This window comes from Notothenia rossii (assembly GCF_949606895.1).
Source record: "Notothenia rossii genome assembly, chromosome: 7".
NCBI classification, from domain to species: Eukaryota; Metazoa; Chordata; class Actinopteri; order Perciformes; family Nototheniidae; genus Notothenia; species Notothenia rossii.
The window spans coordinates 84,682,923-84,693,751 of record NC_136905.1 but is presented as its reverse complement, the minus strand read 5'-3'; the positions used below and the strand labels follow the sequence as shown (position 1 = coordinate 84,693,751).

General features: G+C 44.0%; 1 protein-coding gene across 2 annotated transcripts in view; it reads left to right on the top strand.

Moving 5' to 3' along the window:
- The first annotated feature begins 204 nt into the window (after window positions 1-204).
- Window positions 205-10,829, top strand: part of LOC307047110 (NLR family CARD domain-containing protein 3-like) — a 38,325-nt gene continuing 27,700 nt past the window's right edge. For both annotated transcript variants that reach the window (XM_079693857.1, XM_079693856.1), the window contains exon 1: window positions 205-369. The gene's annotated coding sequence lies outside the window, so the exon portion shown is untranslated. The remainder of the gene's footprint in view (window positions 370-10,829) is intronic.

Genomic DNA, 10,829 nt, shown 5'->3' with positions numbered 1-10,829 from the left:
GGGCGTGTCAGAACCCGCTCTAACATGTCGTGACTGTTTTTCTGTCTCACTCTTAATGCTCTGAATAAGGCAGGTGAGGGAGAGTCTGGCAGGCTGACAGCTACATCCTGTGAGGCTGGTTTCCACGTGACTCTGACGTGTGTTTACTCTCTGGATTTCTGAGGGTGTGAAGGTGTCCTCAGATCAGATGCAGGCAGACTCAGGACTGAAGAGGAAGAGATGAGCGGAGTTTCCTCCTCACCTGGAGAGAGTCTGTGAGTGGACCTGAAGAGAGTCTGCGAGTAGACCTGAAGAGAGTCTGCGAGTAGACCTGAAGAGAGTCTGCGAGTAGACCTGAAGAGAGTCTGTGAGTAGACCTGAAGAGAGTCTGTGAGTAGACAGGCAGTAATATCATAAAACTGTTAATGAACGCATTCAAACACTTGGTAGTTTTTTTTTTACCAGCTGTTCTGTATTGACCTTGCAACTATGTGTCTTTTATCCTGGATAAAGTGTTAAGTCATGGATGTTAAAAGTTGAACGTCTTCATATTTGTCTAACATGATAGTTTACTATTCAATCATGAAGTATGAATGACACTGTGCTGTCAGTACGCTTGTCCATGTTTGTGAAACCCTGGTTGATTTACTGAGTTGATAACCAGCGTCGTAGGACCACTTAGCGAGATCTCGTTTGTTAGGGTTAGTTAAGATAACTCAAACATATCCAGGGTCTGTTGAACATCTGTCTGAAATATTGTGTAGGGTTTCTCTCTGAGTGAAAGCAGAATGAGTTTAGAAAGATCTCCATGTACTGTTGTCAGTGTTTCAGGTAGAATGAGTTTCAGTCTGATTGTTCTCTTAGTTCTCTTCATCAGAGAGAAATGCAGGGCGTGTCAGAACCCGCTCTAACAAGTCGTGACTGTTTCTCTGTCTAACTCTTAATACTCTGAATAAGGGAAGGAGTGTGAAGGGCCCGTCTTCCAACACTGACCTGGTTTCACTGAAGAGCCTTGAAAATGTCAAATATTTATTTTTTTAATTTTAAATTATACATCTGGGACTACAGTAGATTTCCCAAATTCGAAAAAATATATAACAGTACATGTTTTGATATATATGTTAGTGTTAGGGCTATACAAAACATTTACATGAAAAGTAAATGGGAGATTTAAAAAAAATAAAAAGATTCTTCCCATAGATTTGAACTGCATTGTAACTTAGTTATGAGGGAACTTATTTTTCATATTTTCAATGATATATCAAAAACACATTTCTTATCAGTTCACAAAAGACCTCATTTTAATTAAAGTCCGTAACTGCTTTCATGTAATTAAACTACATATTTTAAGCCAAACAATTATATTTGTTCTAAACCTAACAAAGAAGTTTTGTTGAATGGTTAGTGAGCGCAGTTCAGTTGTGTGGGATATCTTGTGGGGGCTGGGCTGTAAGTGACCTGTGGATGTTCATTGAAGTGACTATTTGCTATACGCTGCACTAGGTCAGAAACCAGAGGAGACTGTGAGGTCCACCGCAGACGGACCACTTTTGGACAAAATGTCCTCTCTGTTAAAGACAGCTCTTTGTGGAACAGCCTCCCAGCTGAGACACGGGATTGTCCCACTCTCAATAGCTTCAAAGGTCAACTCAGAGAATGGTTGAGAAACAAACAGACGTGCGATCACCGCTAAATGCCCTTTAACACAGGGGTAACTCCTCCCCTTTAACACAGGGGTAACTCCTCCCCTTTAACTCAGGGGTAACTCCTCTCCTTTAACACAGGGGTAACTCCTCTCCTTTAACACAGGGGTATCTCCTCTCCTTTAACTCAGGGGTATCTCCTCTCCTTTAACACAGGGGTAACTCCTCCCCTTTAACTCAGGGGTAACTCCTCCCCTTTAAGTCAGGGGTAACTCCTCTCCTTTAACACAGGGGTATCTCCTCTCCTTTAACACAGGGGTAACTCCTCTTGCCCTTTAACACAGGGGTAACTCCTCTTGCCCTTTAACACAGGGGTATCTCCTCTCCTTTAACACAGGGGCATCTCCTCTTGCCCTTTAACACAGGGGTAACTCCTCTCCTTTAACACAGGGGTAACTCCTCTCCTTTAACTCAGGGGTAACTCCTCCCCTTTAAGTCAGGGGTAACTCCTCTCCTTTAACACAGGGGTAACTCCTCCCCTTTAACTCAGGGGTAACTCCTCCCCTTTAACACAGGGGTAACTCCTCCCCTTTAACACAGGGGTATCTCCTCTCCTTTAACACAGGGGTAACTCCTCCCCTTTAACTCAGGGGTAACTCCTCTCCTTTAACACAGGGGTAACTCCTCTCCTTTAACTCAGGGGTAACTCCTCTCCTTTAACACAGGGGTAACTCCTCCCCTTTAACACAGGGGTAACTCCTCCCCTTTAACACAGGGGTAACTCCTCCCCTTTAACTCAGGGGTAACTCCTCTCCTTTAACACAGGGGTAACTCCTCCCCTTTAACACAGGGGTAACTCCTCCCCTTTAACTCAGGGGTAACTCCTCTCCTTTAACACAGGGGTAACTCCTCCCCTTTAACTCAGGGGTAACTCCTCTCCTTTAACACAGGGGTAACTCCTCCCCTTTAACACAGGGGTAACTCCTCTCCTTTAACACAGGGGTAACTCCTCTCCTTTAACACAGGGGTAACTCCTCCCCTTTAACACAGGGGTAACTCCTCTCCTTTAACACAGGGGTAACTCCTCCCCTTTAACACAGGGGTAACTCCTCCCCTTTAACACAGGGGTAACTCCTCCCCTTTAACTCAGGGGTAACTCCTCTCCTTTAACACAGGGGTAACTCCTCCCCTTTAACACAGGGGTAACTCCTCCCCTTTAACTCAGGGGTAACTCCTCTCCTTTAACACAGGGGTAACTCCTCCCCTTTAACTCAGGGGTAACTCCTCTCCTTTAACACAGGGGTAACTCCTCCCCTTTAACACAGGGGTAACTCCTCTCCTTTAACACAGGGGTAACTCCTCTCCTTTAACACAGGGGTAACTCCTCCCCTTTAACACAGGGGTAACTCCTCTCCTTTAACTCAGGGGTAACTCCTCTCCTTTAACTCAGGGGTAACTCCTCTCCTTTAACACAGGGGTAACTCCTCCCCTTTAACTCAGGGGTAACTCCTCCCCTTTAACTCAGGGGTAACTCCTCCCCTTTAACACAGGGGTAACTCCTCTCCTTTAACTCAGGGGTAACTCCTCTCCTTTAACTCAGGGGTAACTCCTCTCCTTTAACTCAGGGGTAACTCCTCTCCTTTAACTCAGGGGTAACTCCTCTCCTTTAACACAGGGGTAACTCCTCCCCTTTAACTCAGGGGTAACTCCTCCCCTTTAACTCAGGGGTAACTCCTCCCCTTTAACACAGGGGTAACTCCTCTCCTTTAACACAGGGGTAACTCCTCTCCTTTAACACAGGGGTAACTCCTCCCCTTTAACACAGGGGTAACTCCTCTCCTTTAACACAGGGGTAACTCCTCCCCTTTAACTCAGGGGTAACTCCTCTCCTTTAACACAGGGGTAACTCCTCCCCTTTAACTCAGGGGTAACTCCTCTCCTTTAACACAGGGGTAACTCCTCCCCTTTAACTCAGGGGTAACTCCTCCCCTTTAAGTCAGGGGTAACTCCTCTTGCCCTTTAACACAGGGGTATCTCCTCTCCTTTAACTCAGGGGTAACTCCTCCCCTTTAAGTCAGGGGTAACTCCTCCCATTTAACACAGGGGTAACTCCTCCCCTTTAACTCAGGGGTAACTCCTCCCCTTTAAGTCAGGGGTAACTCCTCTCCTTTAACACAGGGGTAACTCCTCTCCTTTAACACAGGGGTAACTCCTCCCCTTTAACTCAGGGGTATCTCCTCTCCTTTAACACAGGGGTAACTCCTCTTGCCCTTTAACACAGGGGTAACTCCTCCCCTTTAAGTCAGGGGTAACTCCTCTCCTTTAACACAGGGGTAACTCCTCCCCTTTAACTCAGGGGTATCTCCTCTCCTTTAACACAGGGGCATCTCCTCTTGCCCTTTAACACAGGGGCATCTCCTCTTGCCCTTTAACACAGGGGTAACTCCTCTCCTTTAACTCAGGGGTAACTCCTCTCCTTTAACACAGGGGTAACTCCTCCCCTTTAACACAGGGGTAACTCCTCCCCTTTAACTCAGGGGTAACTCCTCTCCTTTAACTCAGGGGTAACTCCTCCACTTTAACACAGGGGTAACTCCTCCCCTTTAACACAGGGGTAACTCCTCCCCTTTAACACAGGGGTAACTCCTCTCCTTTAACACAGGGGTAACTCCTCCCCTTTAACTCAGGGGTAACTCCTCTCCTTTAACACAGGGGTAACTCCTCTCCTTTAACACAGGGGTATCTCCTCTCCTTTAACTCAGGGGTAACTCCTCCCCTTTAACACAGGGGTAACTCCTCTCCTTTAACACAGGGGTAACTCCTCTCCTTTAACACAGGGGTATCTCCTCTCCTTTAACTCAGGGGCAGCTCCTCTTGCCCTTTAACACAGGGGTAACTCCTCTCCTTTAACACAGGGGTAACTCCTCCCCGTTAACACAGGGGTAACTCCTCCCCTTTAACTCAGGGGTAACTCCTCCCCTTTAACACAGGGGTAACTCCTCCCCTTTAACACAGGGGTAACTCCTCTCCTTTAACACAGGGGTAACTCCTCCCCTTTAACACAGGGGTAACTCCTCTCCTTTAACACAGGGGTATCTCCTCTCCTTTAACTCAGGGGCATCTCCTCTTGCCCTTTAACACAGGGGTAACTCCTCTCCTTTAACACAGGGGTAACTCCTCCCCTTTAACACAGGGGTAACTCCTCCCATTTAACTCAGGGGTAACTCCTCCCCTTTAACACAGGGGTAACTCCTCCCCTTTAACACAGGGGTAACTCCTCCCCTTTAACTCAGGGGTAACTCCTTTCCTTTAACACAGGGGTATCTCCTCTCCTTTAACACAGGGGTAACTCCTCCCCTTTAACACAGGGGTAACTCCTCCCCTTTAATTCAGGGGCATCTCCTCTTGCCCTTTAACACAGGGGTAACTCCTCCCCTTTAACACAGGGGTAACTCCTCCCCTTTAACTCAGGGGTAACTCCTCCCCTTTAACTCAGGGGTAACTCCTCCCCTTTAACACAGGGGTAACTCCTCCCCTTTAACACAGGGGTAACTCCTCCACTTTAACACAGGGGTAACTCCTCCCCTTTAACACAGGGGTAACTCCTCCCCTTTAACTCAGGGGTATCTCCTCTCCTTTAACTCAGGGGCATCTCCTCTTGCCCTTTAACACAGGGGTATCTCCTCTCCTTTAACTCAGGGGCATCTCCTCTTGCCCTTTAACACAGGGGTAACTCCTCTCCTTTAACTCAGGGGCATCTCCTCCCCTTTAACACAGGGGTATCTCCTCTCCTTTAACTCAGGGGCATCTCCTCTTGCCCTTTAACACAGGGGTATCTCCTCTCCTTTAACTCAGGGGCATCTCCTCTTGCCCTTTAACACAGGGGTAACTCCTCCCCTTTAACTCAGGGGCATCTCCTCCCCTTTAACACAGGGGTATCTCCTCTCCTTTAACTCAGGGGCATCTCCTCCCCTTTAACACAGGGGTATCTCCTCTCCTTTAACTCAGGGGCATCTCCTCCCCTTTAACACAGGGGTATCTCCTCTCCTTTAACTCAGGGGCATCTCCTCTTGCCCTTTAACACAGGGGTATCTCCTCTCCTTTAACTCAGGGGCATCTCCTCTTGCCCTTTAACACAGGGGTAACTCCTCCCCTTTAACACAGGGGTAACTCCTCTCCTTTAACACAGGGGCATCTCCTCTTGCCCTTTAACACAGGGGTAACTCCTCTCCTTTAACACAGGGGTAACTCCTCATGCATAGCCGTGGGAACATGTTTCAAATGGGGGGTGCTGTGGGGATGACCCCAGGGGCGGTTCTGACCAATGTGCTGCCCTATAGGCAAGATTTTAGCTGGTAATGAAAAACCTCTACAAAAGACCAATACACTACAAAAAGAGAAACGTATTGACATGGTGGACAGCTTATATAAAGAGGCTTCAAATGTATTTAGTATTATAACATGTTTTAATTGGGGGGTGGACTTCACATCCTCTAGGGCAGGGGTGGGGAACATCCGGCCCCCGGGCCGTATACGGCCCGCGAGACCATTTGGTACGGCCCTCGAGGTAATTTATAAACACACGCAAAAAAGAAAAATGTGTAAGAAATCTAGACCGCAAACAAATTAAACAAGCGAGTGCCTGTTTTTCCTTGCCAAGGTCAGGGTCCTTGAACACAACACGAGCCTAACCTGTCATCACGTGGTATATGTCTCGTCTGACAGGGGTGCCGGTATGCCGGAGAGCAGCAGAACGTCGCCCCGGCTCTTCAGAAATTGCAGTACCCATAAGGAGCCGTACACATGCCGCAGTTTGTGCGTGGCTGTGTCTTTAGTTGAAAGCCCCGTGGCGATCTGTTCATCTGTCATACTGATCATACAGTCAATAACTTTGTTGTTATTATCATCTGGTTAGCTAGCTATGCTAACGAATATAAGAAGCTTTTTCTCCAACCAGTGAGGTAAAGGCACATCTTTATATGATCATTATAGTTATAAAAAAAATAAGAGAATAAAGTAAACAGGTATAAAATACTATATGACAGAAACAAAATGTTATTTATAAACAAGAATACAGTTTGAAAGGGAAGTGATTTGTAAAATATCCATAAAGAAAAAGAAATCTGCTTCAAGTTCTGTTTCATATGGGTGTTGAGAGATGTATCCATAGATCTCCTCATGTTGCTCTCAAAGTGCACCAGATTGATGCTTTTAACTTCAACATTTAAAAATCATGTGCACATGCTTACGAAACTAAATACATTTGCACACATCTTGTGTGTCTATGCGCGAGTCATGGTAAGGTATCTGGATTAAGAGGTTGCTGTTTCTTTGCACAGCATGAAAGAAAGGCCAAATGAATGAATTTGAGCATTTTTAAGCAGAGGTCAATAATTTGAACGGCCCTCGGAGGATGTTGAAGAAATTGAAATGGCCCTTGAGAGGAAAAAGGTTCCCCACCCCTGCTCTAGGGGGGTCCGGGGTGCCCCCCCGGGAAGATTTTGTTGAACATTTTAAAGTAAAATGCTTCAATCTGGTGCACTTTGAGCGTCCAATTACTAGAGACTGATCTAGGTACAATTCTATACACCCATATGAAAAAGATCGGTTTACATTTTATTAATCGAATCATATGAACATAACCAATAACCTACCATAACCAATACAAAATAAATGTAGGCTAACTTATTTTATTTTTGAGGTTCATTTATATCTTATTTTAACAGTCAGCATTTATTTATTTATGCATATTTTTAAATCTCTCCAGTTTTAAACAACATTTTTGATTTACTGTCCTATAGTATACATTGGAATGATTTCAAACCTGTTTTTATTTATCCTAATAATTATAAAGGTGTGCCTCTTTACTTAATTATGTCCTCCACCAGGGGGTGCTGCAGCACCCTCAGCACCCCTACTTCCCACGGCCCTGTCCTCATGCCCTTTATGTAGCTCTTTTATCTTTGCTTGCACTTTATATGTTATAGCTGCTATATTGTACTGCCATGTGGTAAATACTTTTGTATGCTGCTCTTGCTCTTTTGCACTTTTTGCAGTGAGGGACTGTGGATGGAATTGAGCTCAAAGATAAATCTGGCACTGTTACCCTTGACACATTTGAATGTTTTAAGTGTTCATTACTGTGCATTGTCCCTGCCAAATAAACGATTAAATGAAAAAAGGAAAAAAAAGCTTACTGCCGGAGACCAGAATCCAGGTGTGTGAGTTTCTCTCTACCATCAGCCCTAACTGTATCCCACTGTCACAATATCCCATCTGTCTAGTTCAGGTCCAGGTTATTTCTTTGTACCAGTGGATAGACTTGGTTTGCATAAAAAATAAAAGGTATCCATCCTGACACAACACAGACACATTGAAAACCACTAGCACAGACAAAGCTGTTTTTAAACCTCTTGGTTCTACACCTTTATGAAGATTAACCTCGGGCCCGAAGGAAGAAGCTGAAATTCAGGTTCCAGGGGTGGGAGTCTTCATTAAACATGGACAGGGTGTCCGCGGGGTCTTAAAAAGTATTAAAAGTTGATAAATCAATTTAGCGAAAATTAAGGCTATTAAAAAGTATTAAAAACTATTAAACGGCATTTTCCGAGGTATTAAGAAGGTTCACAGCAATGACAACATGAGACACCCTTTAATTTACTGAAACGACATGTCGGGAAACCCCACAAGGCGGCCCCATGCATAGCGCGCCGTAAAATGCTGCTTCTTATTTTAAGTTTCATTGCCTTGCTCCGCTCTGTGTGTGGGGGGGGGGGGAACTAAACGACTACGGTAACGGGTCCCAAGGTAGGTAGACCGGCATACGCAACGCTCTGGGGGTCCAACGGCTCCGTGTGTGCCCTATATGATCATTTTCTGATAACGATGAAATAGCCCGCCTCCCTCTCCCCACGTCTCCTGCTGCTGCTGGGCTGTCAGAAGAGGGGGAGGAAAAGAGAGGCAGTCACCGTTTATTAAATATTATTATATTATTATACAGAGAACAGAGTCGTTATCAATTTGTTTTAAAGCTCAATAAATAACAAAGAAGACCTCTGACCGGCACTTTTCTAATTGTGTACGGAAGATTTAAACTTTAACGGACATGTTGACCGGCGGAACATTTTTTTTACGGAAACTGCCGCACGGTCCCCTCGTTCCTTGGAAGAGGCGGAGAGGTGGGTGTTTTTCATCTGCTGGTGGACTACCTGAGAGAGATACAGCAGGAGAACACGCCGTCCACCGCGGAGAATAAACAGAAGGGCAACCATGGCAACCATGCTCCGGGGTCTTCTTCGCTGCTTTTGGTGTATTTCGGGCGGCAGCAGCGCCACTTACAGGCCTGACATATGTACTACATCGTTTCCAGCATTTCCAGCGGTCTAGTGTGAACGGACACGTTAATGAATCGAATGCGTGTGAACGGAAGCCTTTTTTGCGCTTGCGTATGCGTTTTACCGTATGCGTCCTTGTGGGGCCGGAGTCTAAGCCAAACTATATCCGGTCACAGAGATCTGCTATTTTAAAGTAAATCAACACATATAGACCCTAAATATAGTCTATATTAAGAACGAGAAAAGTCTTAACATATATCCTTTTTTGTAAACATATGACAAATGTGTGAGGGTGATGACGTCAGAGCATCGTCCTATGTGACAGGGCTTAGCCCCGGACAGCCCCAGCCCAATTTAACCCCTGGTATTTGTGAGGGAGCTCCTATATGGCATTACCCCGCTGAAGCTCACCAAAGTTTAACATATTTCATAGTTCAAAGTTTTGTCAATTGTTTTGTTTTTTGGTCAAATACTGGTTTCTAATGGTTTCTGAGGAGTTCTACTGGAATGAAAGAGCACAGAGTACAGAAGCAACAAAGCAGCATACTGCATTAAACCTGACCTTCACAGAGAGGTTGAAGTTCATGTGGAAAGGAGGCTTCAGTAGTCTGTCTGCACTCTGTTTAGTTTTGCTATCTTACAATCAATATAGTAAAGTGTGTAGCCAATGTAACTGGTTAGAACTCAAAGTTGCGATGAGGTCTTAAAATGTATGGAAAGGGTCTTAAAAAAGGTCTTAAAAGGTATTAAATTTGACTTCAGGATTCCTGCATATACCCTGATGGAGTTAGACAGCCTCTGTAACTGTCTGATGAGCAGGGGCTCTAGGTTTAGCTGTGACTCACCAATCAGTCTGCTAGACCAGGGGTTCCCAAAGTGTTTTTTTTTTTAATAATATATATTTTTTTTAATTATTATTAATAATAACGTTTGCATAGAAAAAAAATTCTTTGACATTCCACTAGCGCAGTGTTTCTCAAACTTTTTCTTTTTTCTTTCTGAAATTATTTCCCCCCCCCCGTCGACAGTCTCTGGCACTGTTATTTTGGGGGTCGCGGGCTGAAAAGTTTGGGAACCCCTGTGCTAGACCAGTGTTTTTCAAAGTGGGGGCGCCAGGGGGGTCACGCAAAGTTTTGTTTTTTTAGATGTTATTAATAACTGCATATCTATCAGTCTATGTGTCCTTTGATGCCAATCTTTTAATATTTATTTATTTATTAATATTAAAAATGTTTGTTTTTAAATTACACGACCGCCCTTCAAGCCAATCAGAATCGAGCTGCCGCTACTGAGAGTGAAACTGAGTATCTGCTCAGCTTTTGGAGCAAGTGAGAGCTAGTGAATATTTCGCTCTGCAGCTGGATGAGAGCACGGATGTAGCAAATATTGTTGTTTATATATGAATTTAAATATGGTTATTGATAATATTACTGTTGAATATTATATATAATATTATTAAGGCATAAGTAGCTTTCAAAATGCTAAAAATAAATGTTAATTGTTCATATTACTGTTCAAGATTATATAATATTATAAAGACAGAAATCACTTTTAAAATTCTTTAAAAATATGTTTACTGTTAATATTACTGTTTAATATTGTGTTAAGAATGTTTATAACAGAAGACACAATCAATGTAATGAATGAGAAACAAAAGATAAATACACATTTTTTGAAGAATAACTGATTATTAATTATTAATACAAATATATATTAATAAAATGTATTAAGCTGTATGATTAATTTGTCATATTTTCCATAACTCATCATTTAAAAAAAAATTGCAACAGGGGGGTCCCCGCCAGAGGATAATGCTATATGGGGGTCCTTGGCATGGCAACGTTTGGGAACCCCTGTGCTAGAGCACTTTATG